Here is a 17,550-nt window from a genome sequence, read left to right on the forward strand (position 1 = left end):
CTTTTTGTTAGAGCATTGCAAGACATGAAGCACTGCGAGAAAAATATATACTTTGATGGACATTATTAAAACTATGTTTTAACCACTACTCGAAACTGTGTTGTATCCTATTATGAAAGTATGAACCTTAAGTTCTTACTTTAACTTGTGCTATTTTGCTAGCTGTAACAAGAATATCACATAATAGCATTTAGATTTCAAGTAATATATTGGAAGGTAAAACAACCACAATACATAAATATACAAAACCCAAATTAGCTGAAACAATGTACAGTGGAACCAAAGAGTTCAAACATCTCAGTGGTTGTACAAATCAGTTTTTGACCCAAAAATCTGTGTGAGAAAATGCTTGGTTTTCTACCCAATTCTCGGTGTCCGAACACCTGGGCATAGCTAAACCCATGTTGACCAGGTAACTGATTCTAGCCGAACGATGCTGAAGGCACTCTGGGTGGTGCCAAGATGAGCTGCTGCCCACTTAGAGTCAAGCAGTCACTTTTTACTCAAGCCAGTGTGTGCTCATAGCACGGCCTGAGTGCGGACATTCGCAAGTGCTTCTCAAGAATGTTTTTTTTTTTTTTATTATTATTCCAGTATTTTCTATGCCATGGGCCCAAAGAAAAACAGCAGTGCTACCATCAACGAAGAAAAAAGAAGGTTGAGTGAACCAAAATGGATCTAAGTATGCTCAGTGCGAAAATGGGGTGCGGGTTTGTTCTTGCTAGCATTGTATAACTAAGTCGATTATATTGACTATCCTAAAGAATAAAAATGTAATAAAAGGAAGATAGTGTTGCCAAAGAAGTGACTTGGATTAATAAGTAAAGGCCTCAGGTAATCGAAGAATGGCATAAGATACTGGAGAATTGTGCAATCTTATCATGGAGGGTGACTACAGTGTGCATATGTCCGTCCGTCCATCCATCCATCCTTTGAGCCCCTTATCCTCACGAGGGTCATGGGAGTGCTGGAGGCTATCCCAGTTGTCATCAGGCAGGAGGCAAGGTGCACCCTGAACTTGTTACCAGCCAATCGCAAGGCACATGGAGACAGACAACAGTCGCACAAACCAACAACAAAACATCTTGAATTATGTGTGAAGGAATCATGTAAATGTAACATAGAATTTCAGAAAAAGAACACCATACCAACAGGTAAACATGGTGTTGTTGTTGTGATGGTCTTAGGATGCTTCCTCCTTCAGAACCTGGACAACTTGCTATGATTGATGGAACCATCCATTCTGCTCTTGAACAGAAAATTCTGACGGAGACTGTTCAGTTATCAGTTATGTTTATTACCTCAAGGTGAAGCACATTTGGGTTCTGTAGCAGGAGAATGATCCAAAACATATCAGCAATTCAACTTCTTAATGGCTGTAAAAAAAAAAAAAAAAAACACACACACAATGAATGTTTTGGAGTGACCTTGTCAAATTCCAGACTTTATTCTGATTGAAATGCAGTGGCATGACTTTAAAAAGGCCATTCATGCTCGAAAACCCTTTCCTTGTGGTGAGCTGAAACAATTTTGCAAGAATGAAGAGTAAATTAATGTCCAATGGCATCATGCTAATTGTTTTGTCAGTAACTTCACTCACTATGTTGCTTACATATACATACAACTTGCATACATGTATGGCCAAAATGTAAAATGATAAATTTATTGCAGGTTTTTGTACTTCTGTACTGTTGTAAAATTAAACAAATACTTACGAATAACAGATTGTAAGGAGTCTAATGTTCTGCATGTAATTAATATCTTTGTTGTTGTAAGCAATAAATAATACATTATATTCCACTAGATATTTTGTTTTTAATAATGGAGCCAATTATCAAAATTTTTTTCATCAGAATCGGCCTAATCCACAGTGTCCTAATTTGTTTAGAACACATACTGATGACAATCAAACAATGTGATCAGTCGTTCAGTCATTCAATTAATTTTAATACTTTGCCGTAAAAAAATATTCACCCCCTTCCTGTTTTTTGACATAATTTTCATACAAACGTTCAAATCACCACACCAATTTTAGGATCACTCAGAGACAACCCGAGGAAATACGAAATGCAGTTTTCAAATGACAATTCAATTTATTAAGGCACAAAAATATCCCAACCTTTCTGAGCCTCTAAGAAAAAGTAATTCTCCCCTGAAACTAATAACTGGTTGTGCCGCCCTTGGCAGCAATAACTGAAATCAAATGTTTGCAATAACTAGTTAATTAATTAATTAATTAATCTAAAAACGCACACATTTTAATTGTGTGCACCCATCCATTTTTTTTATGTGCCCATTACGGGAGTGGAGGCCCCAGTGGGTTCATATCCCACTGGGCCCTCCACTCCCTGAGAAGGGTTGCGTCAGGAAGGGCATCCGGCGTAAAAATTGTGCCAAACATATATGTGCGTTCGTCTGAGATGACACGCTGTGGCGACCCCGAAAGGGACAAGCCGAAAGTAACTTACTTACTGACGCTCGTTTCTATGTAGTTTGAGCTCTCGTGGTTTTGATAGGGACCTGACTCCATACTCTCCCTCCATCTGTGGGAACTGCGCAAGTCTCCCACATCCCCAAACTCTTTCATATGCTTTTTGATGGATTATTTTTTCCTTTGTCTTGGTCCACAATCTCACATTCGATTCAGCCACTTTGAACTACTGTGCTGCTTCGCGGTTTCCCCACTTCTTCAGCAGGAGTGATGACACTTTTCTTTTAAAGGTGTTTGCATTACTAGCCCTTGTAATTGACATTTTTTTGTCTTAGTTTAAGTTAAAACAAACTCACGGGCAGCCGTTTCTGATGTTTGATGGAGTTGCAACAAATATGTTATGCTAGCGATCGTAAAATGGCAAAAAAAAAATCTTTTTAGATTTCTCTCTCACAGTGGACATGCACCTTCGATGAAAATTTCAGACCCCTCCATGATTTCTAAGAGGGAGAACTTGCAATATAGCAGGGTGATCAAATACTTATTTTCTTCACTGTAAATGGGATCGAATATCAGATTGAAATGTAAATGTTTATCTTTTTTACCACCAAATACTACTACCTGTATGCTACTATTCAAGGTGAAAAAAAAATCTATACTTTATATAATGCGCTCTGTTGACTTTTTGAAAATGTTTTCGGGAAACTTTGTGCATTATACATGAAAAATTATGGTAATTTATTTTTGGAACGATGAACTGAACTTGTTCTCATACGAATTGAATCAGTTGGAGACATGGTAAATGGTAGTTATCGGGGGGATGCTGGGTTTTCACTTTTCTGTAGGTTGGACTCCTGGAGCATGCGCTCCCCCGTCACCTTTTGGCCCTGCCTTCGTCTCTCCTCTCTTGGCACCCTCACCTGTACTTGCGCACTGCAAAGGTTGAGCATTGTTTAGGTTTCGGTCATTTTGGTTCCGGACAGTTCTTGGCTCTGTTTTTTGGGGGCTAGGAGGCATGGGTGTTAGGGGAAGTTGTGGACGTCTTTTACTTGGCAGCCTGTGGACTGGGGTGGACATTTTTGTTTCAGACTTCTTGGTGGCCCATATCAGTGTTGGACCTGCGAACTGGAGGGCGGTGTGTGTGATGGTGTTCCGGTTGACCTAGTATTCATTGACTGGTGTTTCGCCAGGGCGTTGGATGTACCGTTGTTGAAGTGGTTGTCTTTGGGCTGTTTCATTGTGTCGGTGGTTTGTGTATGCAGGTTTTGACTTGGCTTCCCATTTTGAATTTGCGGCATTTCGTTTGGGTGGGGGGGCAAGGCTCGGAATTTTAGCAAGGGGGAGCAGAAGGGGCTTGACACAGTGCCAGTGTTTTTTTTTTTTTTTTTTTTTTTTCTTGTTTTTGTGGGTTGGGTGAGGATGGAGCCGTTTGCTTTTGAGCGCTGGTTTCTCTCCTGATTTTCACGGGTGGTGTTTGTGGGGCTGTGGGATGCTATCTGTCTGTCCTGGTTCATTGTGGTGTGGGGTTTCTCCATTCGGGTTTTGGCTTGTAATGTTTTAAAATATCATGCATCCCAACTACCACATTTGTGAAGTGTAATCGTTGTTGAAAATTCTTTAAAGATAGTTTTCTACACAAACTCTTGACTGATCTGTTTGGGGTGCCCTAATTTTTTTTTTTTTTTTTTTTTTTGCACAGAAAACTGCTAGGATGTGTTGATGGAACCTTTGTTGTGCTTTCAAATAAGCTTCTCTGTTGCCATACAAGACAGAAATATAGTATCAATCAGATGCACAGCTTCCATGGTCATTTTTGTACTCCGTTAGCCATGAGAAATTAGTGGACAGTAAAACTTTGTATCCTGTGGGCAGTTGTGTACCACTGGAAATAGCTCAGTTTGTTAATAAATCATGCTCAGACACTATATCTATCTGTCACCATGAAGGATTCAGCAAGTAGAGGGTGAAGATATTGCTTTTTTTAATTTGTTTCCCTAAAAGCGATGTTGAGGTAAGTCTGTATATTTTTCTTTTCCCAGGGCAATTTAAAAATGTCTTACCCAAATACATGAAATGCTTACAACGAGTATATTTCTGTAGTGCAATTACTTTACTTTTCAATTATTATTGGAAAAAATAAGATCACTTAAATACAATTTGGCCAGTCCGCACCGTTGATTCACATTATAAAACTGCACTCTTTCCTTTCTGTGTTACATAATATCCCCAAGGAAGTGTGTTGGAATATGGTTAGAGTAGGTTTTAGCTCTAACACACATATGAGTCAGACGTTACCTTGTTTCATCTGTTCTTGTTTCATGCAGCATACTTCACTGACTCGCAGACAGTTCACGGTTGGTCTTGGCTAGTGGAAAGGCATTTATTCTCATCATATCTCTTGGTATATGTCTTAAGTAGTCATGCACAGAAATTTGGTCAGCATGCTGTCATTTACACCATACTCTATAAAACAAATAAAAAACATAAGTAGGTGTCACATCTGCCTAACGGTTCTGAAGAACCGGGTTTAAATATGGCCTCTTCTGTATGGAGTTCCCTTGTTCTCCCCATGTCTGGATGGGTTTTCTCCAGCAACTATGGTTACCTCGCACATCCTCAAAACATGTATGGTAGTTTGAATGAAGACTCTCAATTACCCGTCAGTGTGAAAGTGAGTACGAATGGTTGGTCTTCCCCGGCAATTGACTAGCAACTAGTCAGGGTATGTCCAGAGTCAGCTGGTATAGGCTCTAGGACATTTGTGCCGCCAGCGAGTATTAATGGAATCGAAAATGAATGGTTTGATGGAAGGATGGAACTAAATAGATAGATACACACACACACACACACACACCACATTGAACAGCTGAACAAAATCACTGCTTTCCATTGTTCAGGTACTAATGGATTTGCTTGTTGCGTGCACTAATGCACCACTCCATCAACAACTAACACAGCGAAATACGATGTTATGCCGCCAAGGAATAAGATTGACTTCTATCATTATCACAGATGGAGGTTGAGGATAAATTAATAGGAGAAAGCCTGGAAATTCAAGCGAATTGAGACGCTATTGTTAATTGAAGCACCAAAATAAGTTATACACTACACTTGTCACACAGGTTTGGGTGGAACCTAGTCATTGCAGAGAAGACTATTGAAATGGAGTATGATGTCTCTTGCTAGTTCTTTTTTAGAGGACCAAAGTACAGAGGATATACTGTAATTTTGTGAGAGAAGACACACTCACCATCCGACTGATTCGTTTATTTTGGCTCTTTGGCAAAGACACAACAAAAAAGAACATGACAAAATACATGAATTCCTTAAAGGTCAAGTGTCGTCAAACTGATGTTTTTTTTTGGTATATTATTAATGAAAAACCCACAGCCAATATGGACCCATGTGTTTTTTCACCACAAAACATGATTTTGACGTATACAACTTTTTGTAACTCCTGCCATATTTTCATGGCTGAGACAATTTTCCCTTTCAGGGATTTGTTTTCAGGAACAAGGAGGAAGTGACGTAAAAGACAGCGGTGCCCCCTCGTGGACTCGTTTGTTTCCATTATTTTTACCTCCAGGGAAGGTAGCTCGTTGTTCCTTTGTGTTAGCCAAAATGCCGGCTCATTGCATTGCTGGACATTGCTTGAACACTCGGGAGAATGGAATTGCCCTTCATAAATTTGAAAGAGACCCTGTTCGTTGTGAAAAATGGATTGCACGGGTGCAGAGGACGAGAGCTTCGTGGGTTCCAAAGAACAGGTTGGTGTGTATACAGCTCAAAAAAAAAAAAAAAAAATAGTTTGGGGCGGACCACGTAATCGGTCTCTCTCATAACGTAGCAAAAGATCCGCGTATGAAGTGTGTTGATGTGCGCATACAGCTACTAAAAAAAATAATAGTTTGGGGCGGACCACGTAATCAGTCTCTCTCATGTTGTAACAAAAGACCCGCGTATGAAATGTGTCGATGTGCGCGTCGCCCAGCCAACGATGTCTCGATAGTGTTCATCGCGTACTGCGGCGACTTTGAACATACCCCTAAAAACAACATAGCTCGGCTCCACCTCCTCCTTACATGCCACCACGGGCGGCGAAACTCAGCCACACCGGCTGTGGCGCCGCGTTCGGCGGTCACAGCTTCTGCGAAGGCTGCGCGTCAGGCTTTGTGACTGGGGCGGCTCTGAAGAACCAAGCCGAGACTGTGTTACTCAGTCGCGTGCACGCATAAAGCGCACCCATGGCAAACAGGTCCTAGGTGAAAATTTGAAAAAATTTGGATCTTGGTTTCCCTTGCCCGGACGCGGGTCACTGGGGCACCCGTCTGGAGCCAGGCCTGAAGGTGGGGCTCGAAGGCGAGCACCTGGTGGCCGGGCCTGCACCCATGGGGCTCAGCCGAGCACAGCCCAAAAGGGTAACATGGGTCCCCCTTCCCATGGGCCCACCACCTGTGAGAGGGGCCATAGGGGTCAGGTGCGAAGTGAGTTGGGCGGTGACCAAAGGCAGGGACCTTGGCAAGCCAATCCACAGCTACAGAAACTAGCTCTAGGGGCATGGAATGTCACCTCTTTGGCAGGGAAGGAGCCCGATTTGGTGCGTGAGATCGAGACATTCCGACGAGATATATTCGGACTTGCCTCTATTTACTGTTTGGGCTCTGGCACCACTCCTCTTGAGATGGGTTGAGCTCTGTTCCACTCTGGAGTTGCCCACGGGGAGAGACACCGAGCAGGTGTGGGTATACCTATTGCCCCATGGCTCGGAGCCTGTACGCTGGGGTTTACTCCGGTGGACGAGAGGGTAGCCTCCCTCCGCCTGCAGTTAGGGGATGGGTTCTGACTGTTGTTTGTGCTTATGCACCAAACAGCAGTTCAGGGTACCCACCTTTTTTGGAGTCCTTAGAGGGAGTGCTGGAGAGTGCCCCCTCTGGCGACTCCCTCATTCTGCTCCAGAACTTCAATGCCCACGTGGGCAATGATAATGAGACATGGAAGGGGGTGGTTGGAAGAACGGCCCCTCCGATCAGTTCTTGTGTGGTGTTCTGTTCCTGGGCTTATGTGCTCATCACGGAGTGTCCACAATGAACAAAATTTTCAAGCAGAAGGGTGTTCACATGTCCACCTGGCACCAGGATGCCCGAGGTCGCAGTTCGATGATCAACTTTGTGGTCATATCATCGGACTTGCGACCGCATGTCTTGGACCCTCGGATGAAGAGAGGGGCAGAGCTGTCAACTGATCACCACCTGGTGGTGAGTTGGCCACGATGGTGTGGGAAGATGCCAGTCCGACGTAGCAGGCCCAAACCTATTGTGAGGGTCTGCTGGGAATAGCTGTTAGATTCCCCTGTCAGAAGGAATGTCAACTCCCACCTCCAAAAGAAGTTTGCTCACGTCCCGGAGGAGGCGGGGGACATTGAGTCCGAGTGGACTGCTTTTCCACATTGAGAGGAACCAGATGAAGTGGCTGGGGCATCTGATACAGATGCCTCCCGGACGCCTCCCTGGTGCGGTGTCACCGGAAAGAGACCTCGAGGATGATCCAGACACGCTGGAGAGACTATGTCTCTCGGCTGGTTTGGGAACGCCTCAGGATCCCTCCGCAAGAGTTGGAAGTAGTGGCTGGGTAAAGTGATGTCTGGGTATGCCTGCTGAAGCTACTTCCGAACTGGAAAAGTGGTGGAATATATATATATAGATATATATCTATATATATCTATATATATATATATATCCGGCGTAATGAACAGTTGTCATGTCCCATCGGAATGAGAGTAGGACCCAAATCCAGGACTCGGACGATCCAAGGTAGTTCAAGGACAAACGTTTATTATATGCCGAGGTCCGGGATCGAGCAGGCAGTCCGGTGCAGCAGCGGTAGTTGGGACGTCGGGCGAAGAGAGCAGGTGAGCGGGCAGGCAGGAGTCGGTACACAGGGGAACGATCAATTCAGGCAGAAGTATCAAAAGAGTCAGGCTTACAATGTTGGTCGGAGAACAGGTGAAGGTCGGTACACAGGGATACGAGAGTGCTGGAAAGGGACATGAAGCTCACCAAACTGGCGGGGACCAATCGTCATCAGGATGATATAAATACACAGACTAATCAGCCCGCATGAGACGCAGGTGTGCGCCTCAATCAGCGCACCCGTGCAGGCACCCGCACAGCTCAGGCTGGAGCGGCAGGATCATGACAGTACCCCCCCTCAAAGCACGGCTCCCAGACGTGCCTAAACGAGAAAACACAGACAATAATTAACACAGGCAGGGGTGGGCGGAAGGGGGGTCCGGAGGATGGCATGCCCCCCCCCCGAACCCCAGTCTGGTGGCCATCCAGGCCACCAAACGCAAGGCATCCGGGTGGACAGGTCAGGAGGACGACCCGGACGCCAAGCACCATGGTCCCCACGGAGCGATTCGGGCAGGCGACCTTTGTAAGAAACCAAACGACGAAGCAGGAACCAGGCCGAGGCAGGCAACTGCTCTGGACGAGAACCTCCCACACCGTGGTTGCGAGACGACCAGAGACTGGTCGCCACCGAAGCTTGGTCAGGAGGCAGCCGTGGATTGGTCACCAACGAGGCCAGGTCCTGAAGCGCCTGGGCGCCCTCCGGAGCGAAGAGGATGATGGAGCGCAGGACCAGAGCCATGACCGCCACCATCACAGCCATTCAGAAGTCTCTCCAGATCCAGGGTGGCTCCACAGAACTCCCCAGCTCCTCCTGGACAGGAACGTGAGAAGGCGGCAAGACCATCGCCATCGCCACCTCCTGGACAGCAACGTGAGAAGGCGGCGACACCATCGCCATCGCCACCTCCTGGACAGCAACGTGAGAAGGCGGCGCCAGAGCCACCTCCTCCTGGACAGGAACATGAGAAGGCGGAGGCAGCATCACCAACTCCACCTCCTCCTGGACGGGAGCGTGAGGCGGCTGGGGAACTGTCGCCACCTCCTGGACAGGAACGTGAGAAGGCAGCGTCAGTGTCACCGTCGCCACCTCCTGGACGGGAACGTATGGGCGTGCCCGTCGCCGACAGAGCAGGAACGGGGAGCGACCGCGGGCCGGTCACCGACGAAGCAGGAGTGTGGAGCGACCGCGGGCCGGTCGCCACTGGTACTCCAGAGCACGGACGAGAAGCGGCTGTGGAGACGTCGCCACCTCCTGGACAGCAACGTGAGGCGGCATCAGGTCGGTCCCCACTGCCACGTGAGCTTGTAGAGCATCCGTTGAAACAGCAACGTGGGCGTGGCGCGGTGGCGAATCCGTTTCCAGGGCAATGTGAACGAGAGTCGGCAGAGAGTCAGTCGAAACTGACACGTGGGCATGTCTCGGGAGCGTGTCCGTTCCAACTGGCGCGTGAACTCTGCTCGGAACAGCCAAAACCTTGACGTGGGAATGGCGAGGAGGCGGGTCAGTTTCCACAGCTACGTCCGCTTGGCGAGGTGGCGAGTGCGTTCCTACTGTGACGTGAACTTGGCAAGGTGGCGGGTCGGTTTCCACGGCGACGTGAACGAGAGTAGGCAGAGAGTCAGTCGAAACTGACACGTGGGCATGTCTCGGGAGCAGCTCAGTTCCAACTGCCACGTGAACCTGCATCAGCAGCGAGTCCGTCGCAGTTGTGACGTCAGCGTAGCTCGGCTGATTCGCCAATCCTTGCCGGACCTGGGCCGTGAGAGCCACCAATTCGGTGCTCTGCCACTCTATCTGCACCCGCATTTCGTGGCAGAATGCCTCGTGATTTGGCGGCTCCTCCTCCCTCTGGGCTGGAAGCTTCGCCACCAGCTGCGGGTCTGCCGGTTTCGCCGTTGCTGGCGAGGAGTGGGAGGACGATGTCTTAGTTGCCGCGCAGCGGGAGGCACTGGGGAGTGCCCGGCTGGGGCGTCTCCTCTGGTCCCGGGTAGATGGCCAAGCGGGTTCCCTCAAACGGATTGGTGTATTTGTATCCACCGGGCGAAGACGTTCGGGTGCTGGAAACGCGGGGAGGTGGAGCAAACTGACTGGGATGAAAAGCCGGGCAAAGAGATTCAAAATCAAAGTCATCGGAGTCGTACTCAGGCAGCCGGTCATACAAATCACGGTCCTCCTCATATTCCGAAAAGTCAGAGTCCAGAAGAATATGAGGAACCGGATGGGTCGTAATCATACCTCGCTGGCGGAGCGTAAGACACGGAAGCGGGGGACGTCAAGGAGCCTACCCGGATCGGACAGGCTTGGTCCTCCGGCAGACGGTCTACCTTGCGTCGGTCCCGGCGATGCCGGGTCTTTCCTGCTGGGTCCTGTTGTGGCCAGTTCGTTCTGTCACGTCCCATCGGAACGAGAGTAGGACCCAAATGCAGGACTCGGACGATGCAAGGTAGTTCAAGGAGCAACGTTTATTATATGCCGAGGTTGGGGATCGAGCAGGCAGTCAGGTGCAGCAGCGGTAGTTGGGACGTCGGGCGGAGAGAGCAGGTGAGCAGGCAGGCAGGAGTCGGTACACAGGGGAACGATCAAATCAGGCAGAAGTATCAAAGGAGTCAGGCTTACAAGGTTGGTCGGAGAACAGGCGAAGGTCGGTACACACGGGTTGTCGATCAGGGATACGAGAGTGCTGGAACGGGACATGAAGCTCACCGAACTGGCGGGGACCAATCGTCATCGGGGTGATATAAATACACAGACTAATCAGCACGCATGAGACGCAGGTGTGCGCCTCAATCAGCGCACCCGCGCAGGCACCCACACAGCTCGTGCTGGAGCGGCAGGATCATGACAACGTTGATCTAAAGAATACCGTACCGGAGCAATTGTGGCCCATGTTAAAATAGTGCACCCCCAGCACCGTTAACCTCCAGACCGGACTAAAGCGGATTCTTCGGCAGAAGAATAAGAGGAATGCACAGAGCCTACAACTGATTAAGGAACATTGAATGTTGGGAGTATGACAGGAAAAGCTCAGTATTTGGTTGACATGATAATTACGAGAAAGGTTGATATATTGTGCATCCAAAAGACCAGGTGGAAAGGTAATAAAGGATGTAAAGGAAGAGCTGTCTAAGAAAGTCTTGGAGGTGCAAAGAGTATCAGATCGAGTGATGAGGCTCAAACTTCAAATTGAGGTTTTGTCTAATATGGTTAGCAGCTATGCCCCACAGTTAGGATGTGACCTAGAGTTGAAAAAGGAATTTTGGAAGGAATTACTTTGTTGGTGAAAAAAACAGGGGCGGTGAAGAAGTGATGTGTAAGTAAGTAAGTTTGTAAAAAGGATGGACATGGCAGTAGTGAATTCTTTTTTCCAGAGGAGCGAGGAACATAGGGTGACCTACAAGAGTGGAGGTTGAAGCACACAGGTGGATTACATTTTGTCATGACAATGTCATCTGACAGAGGTCACTGACTTTATGGTAATTGAAGGGGAGAGTGTATTTCGACAGCATTGGATGGTTGTGTGTAAGATGACTCTGGTAGTGGGGAGGAAGATTAAGAAGACAAAGGGAGATTAGAAAACCATGTGATGGAAGCTGAGAAGGAAGAATGTTTTGTGGTCTGTCGGAAAGAGGTGAGACCGGCTCTCAATGGACAGGAGAAGCTCCCAAAAGAATGAACTACTACAGCCAAGGTGATCAGAGAGACAGGCAGGAGAGTACTTGGTGTGTCTTCTGGTAGGAAAGCGGAGCAGGAGACTTGGTGGTAGAACCCCAAAATACAGGAAGTCATACAAGGAAAGAGGTTAACGAAGAAGTGTAACAGAGAAAGGACTGAGGAGAGGTGAAAGGAATACATTGAAATGCAACGTTGGGAAAAGGTAGAGGTGGCAAAGGCTAAACAAGAGGCATATGAAGACATGTACACCAGTTTGGACACGAAAGAAGGAGAAAAGGATCTCTACAGGTTGGCCAGACAGAGGTATAGAGATGAGAAGGATGTGCAGCAGTTAAGGGTGATTAAGGATAGAGATGGAAATGTGTTGACTGGTGCCAGTAGTCCGCTAAATAGACTAATAGAAATAAATAGTTAAAAAAACATCATACATTGTGATTTCTGGATTTTTCTTTTTAGGTTATCTCTCTCACAGAGGACATGCACCTACGATGAAAATTTCAGACACCTCCATGATTTCTAAGTGGGAGAACTTGCAATATAGCAGGGTGTTAAATACGTATTTTCTTCACTGTACCTAAGGAAGTATGGAAGCACTTTGGAGAGATGGCGGTGGAGTTTTTGACCAAAAATATACTCGCAGGTGAGAAGATGCCTGAACAATGGCGGAAACGTATGCTAGTTCACATTTTTAAGAACAAAGGCGATTTGCAGAGCTATGGGAACTATAGAGGAATAAAGTTGATGAGCCAAACAATGAACTCAGGTCAGAAGTATCTGTGAGCAACAGTATGGTTTCATGCCGAGAAAGAATACCACAGATGCATTATTTACCTTGAGGATGCTTGTGGAAAAGTACAGAGAAAGTCAGAAGGAGCGACATTGTGTCTTTGTGGCTCTAAAGAAAGCCAATGACAGAGTACCAAGAGAGGAACTGTGATACGACGTGCATAAGTCTGGTGTTGGAAAAAAATATGTCAGAATAGTACAGGACATGTATGAGGGCTGCAGAACAGTGGTGAGTTGTGTCGTAGGTGTGACAGAATAATTTAAGTTGGAGATGGGACTGCATCAGGATAAGCTCTGAGCCCCTTCCTGTTTTCTGTGGTAATGGATAGGCTGACGGGTGATGTTAAACCAAATCCCCTTGCACCATGGTGTTCCCAGAGAACATTGTGGTCTGCAGTGAAACCAGAGAGCAGGTGGAGGAACAATTAAAAAGACGGAGTGATGCACTGGAAAGAAGAATATGAAAATTAACTGAAGTAAAACAGAATGCAGTCATACCTCTACTTCGAACTTCTCTCCTAACAAAAAATCCAAGTTACAAAAAGGCTCCCTGGAAAAAAGAATTCTCTCTAGTTATGAAGGAAATTCAAGATACGAAAAGGAAAAAAATTGCACGAGAGTCCACCGAACATAAACATCCTGTACTGTATCGTTGGTTTGAAATTGAGCCGATAGAGATGCTCTCCCATTGGCTATCATCGGAGCATCTTCCTGCCTTCACATTGGCTAGGAGGGATGTCAATCTTTACCCACGATTAACTTCCTGTATCTTGGTTTGTGTAGCACAATAGAGCTGCTCTACCATTGGCTATCACGTAGCATCTTCCTGGCTTTATATCCCTCCATTGGCTAGAAGCAACAATCTTTACCCGTGATGAACTTCCTGTATCTTCATCACTGAATCGATTGTCATCGTATAGCGCACAGTTGCAGCGTACAATCACTTTGTGAATTCATTAAATTTTTCTTCCCCATGGACCCCAAGAAATTGATGGCCAGTGCCAGTGAGAAGACAATGAGAGTTGTTTTGTACATCAAAACAAAACAAGAAATCGTCGACAAATATGAAAAAGGCATGTGGTTGAGTGACATTGCCAAGGAATATGGCTGAGAACCTTCTACCTGATAAATAAAACTCCCTGAAGCACTGAAGCCGAGAAAGGTGAAGCCCGAAGTTGCAAGGGAACTCTGTACATCTAGTCAAACTTCTCAACCTCACACACCAACTCGGGCTAATTCCCCAACAGATTGATGACATTTCACATTCCTAGAGCAAGCTTCTGTAGCCAGGGATCGATTTGCCAAGGGCCCTGCCTTCGTCCAATGCCCCACACACACTGCACCCAGACCATGGGATGGTGGACCCTTTTGGGCCGTGCCCAGCTGGGGCCCCATCGGTGCAAGCTTCGAGCCTAACCTCCAAACCTGGCTCTAGAGCCTGGTCATCTGCATCCAGGCAAGAGAAAATGTCTTCCCTGAATTTTTTTATCTTCACAGAGTTTTTTATTTTTTTTCGGGGGGCATATTTAGTACAATACACTATGTATATTTTATAATGTACATTATTTGAAGGGAGTGGGTCGCTATTCTGTTTCTCTCGCTTTAAACCTGGCAATGGAAATGTGTCTCTGAATTAACAAAAGGTGCTGTAAGACTGCAGTGGTAAGAGATAGATCAGTGGATACCGAACGGCTGTTTTTGTTCAGCTTGTGTCTGGCTTTTATTTACGTCGTGATTTTCAACAGCTGTATTATACGTAGTGGGGAGAATGTGTATGTAGGCTCTCCCTTCATCATGGCAACTAATGGACAACTTCACTGTAATATTGAATTCCAGGGACTGCCATGACAGAACTTGTGGATAGTAGCGTTAAAAAATACAACTTTTTGTTTGAACCCATCCATTTCTCGTGAGCAAAGGTATTTGAAAATGAGACAGTCAGGTATGTTCTGATGCCCGGATGGCTTGCATTTCATTTAATATTTAAACTGTAAGCAAATGTCTACTAGCAGTTAGAAATTCAGATTTTGACTATGATAACTCACTAAAATAATACATTTTTCCATCTGCTGTAACTGCTTATCTTGTCTTTGGTTGTGGCCTCCATGACTTTCCACTCTAGCTTTTTAAAGCACAACATACATTCACACATCCTTTAGAGAGTTGGTTGGCCAGGTTGGGGGTTATGGTTGTGGGTCATCATTACCCTGTTACTGTCTCACCTGACCTCCCCCAGTCTTCCCAATTTTAATGCACGAAACCGCACTATACATGACAGTACAGGGAAAATGTTTGCCAGTCGGAGACCCGGTAACATATTAAAAGGGTAGGTTGTTGACAGTCACATTTGTCTTGGCTTGTCGTTCCCAATAAACGGAAGATCATGTTGCTTTGTTTTTGATTAACAGATCCTATTGATGACAACATTTTGATAAATCAGGTGTTTCTGAAGGGTGGCTACACTGTAATTTGGATAGATGTCCAAAATTAGAGGTTTTATTCTTTTATTCAAGAAAAACGAAATTTACAGTCCACGTACATTGTCCTGGATTAATTTCCAAGTACAAGTAAAGAATAAAATGCAATCTAACAGAAAAGGGAGGTGAATATATGCTCTAATGTACAGAAAGGGGAGGCAAATAGCGAAGGATGAAAAAATGGTTAAAAAAAACTGCTACTAAGTACTTTCATGGGCCAATGGTAAGATTTGCAAGACTTTCCTCAATAATTTTAATCCCAAAGTGTGATGCACCAGTTTGTAATTAATTTGGTAACCAGCAAAGTTTGACTCCGTTTGAAGCAGCTAAGAATGCTGCATGCCATTCGAGCAGTGGTTCTCAATTATTTTCTGTCGCTTCACCCCAAGGAACAAGAAAACATTTTGTGCCCCTCCACCATGTAGATAGTGTTAATTGTCTATATAATTCTTATACCTAATCCCTGCGTTAAGTGAAACTGTGTAGTTTTTTTTTCATCTTTTGTTCATTACATATATTTTTTCATTTACAGGATGTTTTTTCATTTACAGTCCATTTTTTTGTACATTCTTTTTTTCCATTTATATTTTTTGTTTCTTCTATATGTAACCAGATTAAAAGTTGGTACAGGTAAAATTCCAGTCTAATAGAGCAGCAATTAGGTTATATGTTTTCTTTATATAATGAGGTGGAATATCTGTTAAAATGTGTGTGCTGACTTTATTTTCTTTTGGAGGGATTTATATTTCAATGTGTTTGATTCATTTGTGAAAAATAAATACTTTTGTTTGCCATTTTATTGTTGAAACCATTGTTTAAGAAGGACAGGAAGTGACATAGGAGATGGGGAAAAGGAGAGAAAAAAGCGAGATGGAGTGCAAGATAGGAGTGGTGGTTGGAGGGCAACAAAGTAAGTTAACGATGGACATTTATCAAAAGTTGATCAACGTGTTCGACAAGGAATGTTGAAAGTTCAACTGGGATGGTGTGTCGTTTGAGTGGACTTCTCAAATCACGCCGTAATGTGGTGGAGTTAGCCGCTACCACAGAGGCTAAGTGCATGCATGGGACTTGGGTTGGGCGCTAGCAACCAGCTAACGCTAGCCAGGCTTGTGTATTGGACCACGTAGGAGAGGACAATGGTGCTAGTGTTGAGTTAATGCGCCTAGTGAGGCTTTGTTTGGACTTCAAGGAAGAAAAAGGGACGAGGACCGTGAGGACACTGGACAGAGCAAAAATCAGAGCAATCTCTTCTTGAACTAGCTTGCGTCTTCCGAGTTCCTGCATTTGGGTCCTACTCTCGTTTCCGATGGGACGTGACAGTACGAACTGGCCAATACAGGACCCAGCAGGAAAGACCCGGCGTCGCCGGGACCGACGCAAGGTAATTCAAGAAGAGACACGTTTATTATATGCCGAGATCGGGGATCGAGCAGGCAGTCCGGTGCAGCAGCGGTAGTTAGGACGTCGGGCGAAGAGAGCAGATGAGCGGACAGGCAGGAGTCGGTACACAGGGGAACAATCAACGCAAGCAGAAATATCAAAGGAGTCAGGCTTACAAGGTTGGTCGGAGAACGGACGAAGGTCGGTACACACAGGTTCAGTCAGGGATACCGGAGCACACGAATGGGACATGAAGATCATATGAACTGGCGCCAGCCAGTTGTCATCGCGGTCATATAAATCCACAGCATAATCAGGCTGCATGAGGCGCAGGTGTGCACCTTCCAGTCAGCGCATCTGCGCGGACACCCGCACAGCTCGTGCTGGAGCGGCAAGATCATGACAATTAACTCATAAGAGGAAATATTATTTCAGAGACTTTTGATAGAGAATTAAATGCACAAGTAAAGCGTAAAATTGTAATAGAGTAATTAACATTGAGTTAATTTATTAGTTTTGTACTTTGGAGGAAGAAAAGAACTCAGGTGGCTACCTCGTCAAAGTATTTTGTACGAGAGAGGCGCTAGATATATATAAATATATATAAGACTAACCCCTAATAACACACTTGATACACTTTTCGCAGACAGGCATAAACTCTTTCATACGCTTCTCTTGTTTGAACACTCAAATTTAAACCTTCGGAAATTTAGAAAAAAAATACTGGTACACTACTTTATTCTAGAATAAAACCAAAGATCAAAACCTGTCTGAACCTAAAAGATTTATTTGAGAAATAACTATATAAGTGTCAGTCTATTAATTTCTTACGCTTTATAAGTATTTTCCTATGAAAAGAGATATATAGTTTTTAGAAATTAATTTAAT

The 17,550-nt window shown here is 45.4% G+C and overlaps 2 long non-coding RNA genes across 2 annotated transcripts in view; one reads left to right on the forward strand and one right to left on the reverse strand.

The window, feature by feature from the left end:
• Positions 1-238: 238 nt before the first annotated feature.
• On the reverse strand, positions 239-16,918 carry LOC133491827 (uncharacterized). The gene is made up of 3 exons (XR_009792490.1): positions 16,839-16,918; positions 1,149-1,376; positions 239-1,017 (listed from the first exon to the last, which is right to left on the reverse strand). It is a non-coding gene; the product is annotated as an uncharacterized LOC133491827 (long non-coding RNA).
• The window catches only part of LOC133491826 (uncharacterized), a 72,104-nt gene continuing 70,681 nt past the window's right edge, over positions 16,128-17,550 (forward strand). The window contains exon 1 of the long non-coding RNA XR_009792489.1: positions 16,128-16,189. This is a non-coding gene — a long non-coding RNA (uncharacterized LOC133491826). The remainder of the gene's footprint in view (positions 16,190-17,550) is intronic.

Source organism: Syngnathoides biaculeatus, chromosome 18 (assembly GCF_019802595.1).
Source record: "Syngnathoides biaculeatus isolate LvHL_M chromosome 18, ASM1980259v1, whole genome shotgun sequence".
NCBI lineage: Eukaryota > Metazoa > Chordata > Actinopteri > Syngnathiformes > Syngnathidae > Syngnathoides > Syngnathoides biaculeatus.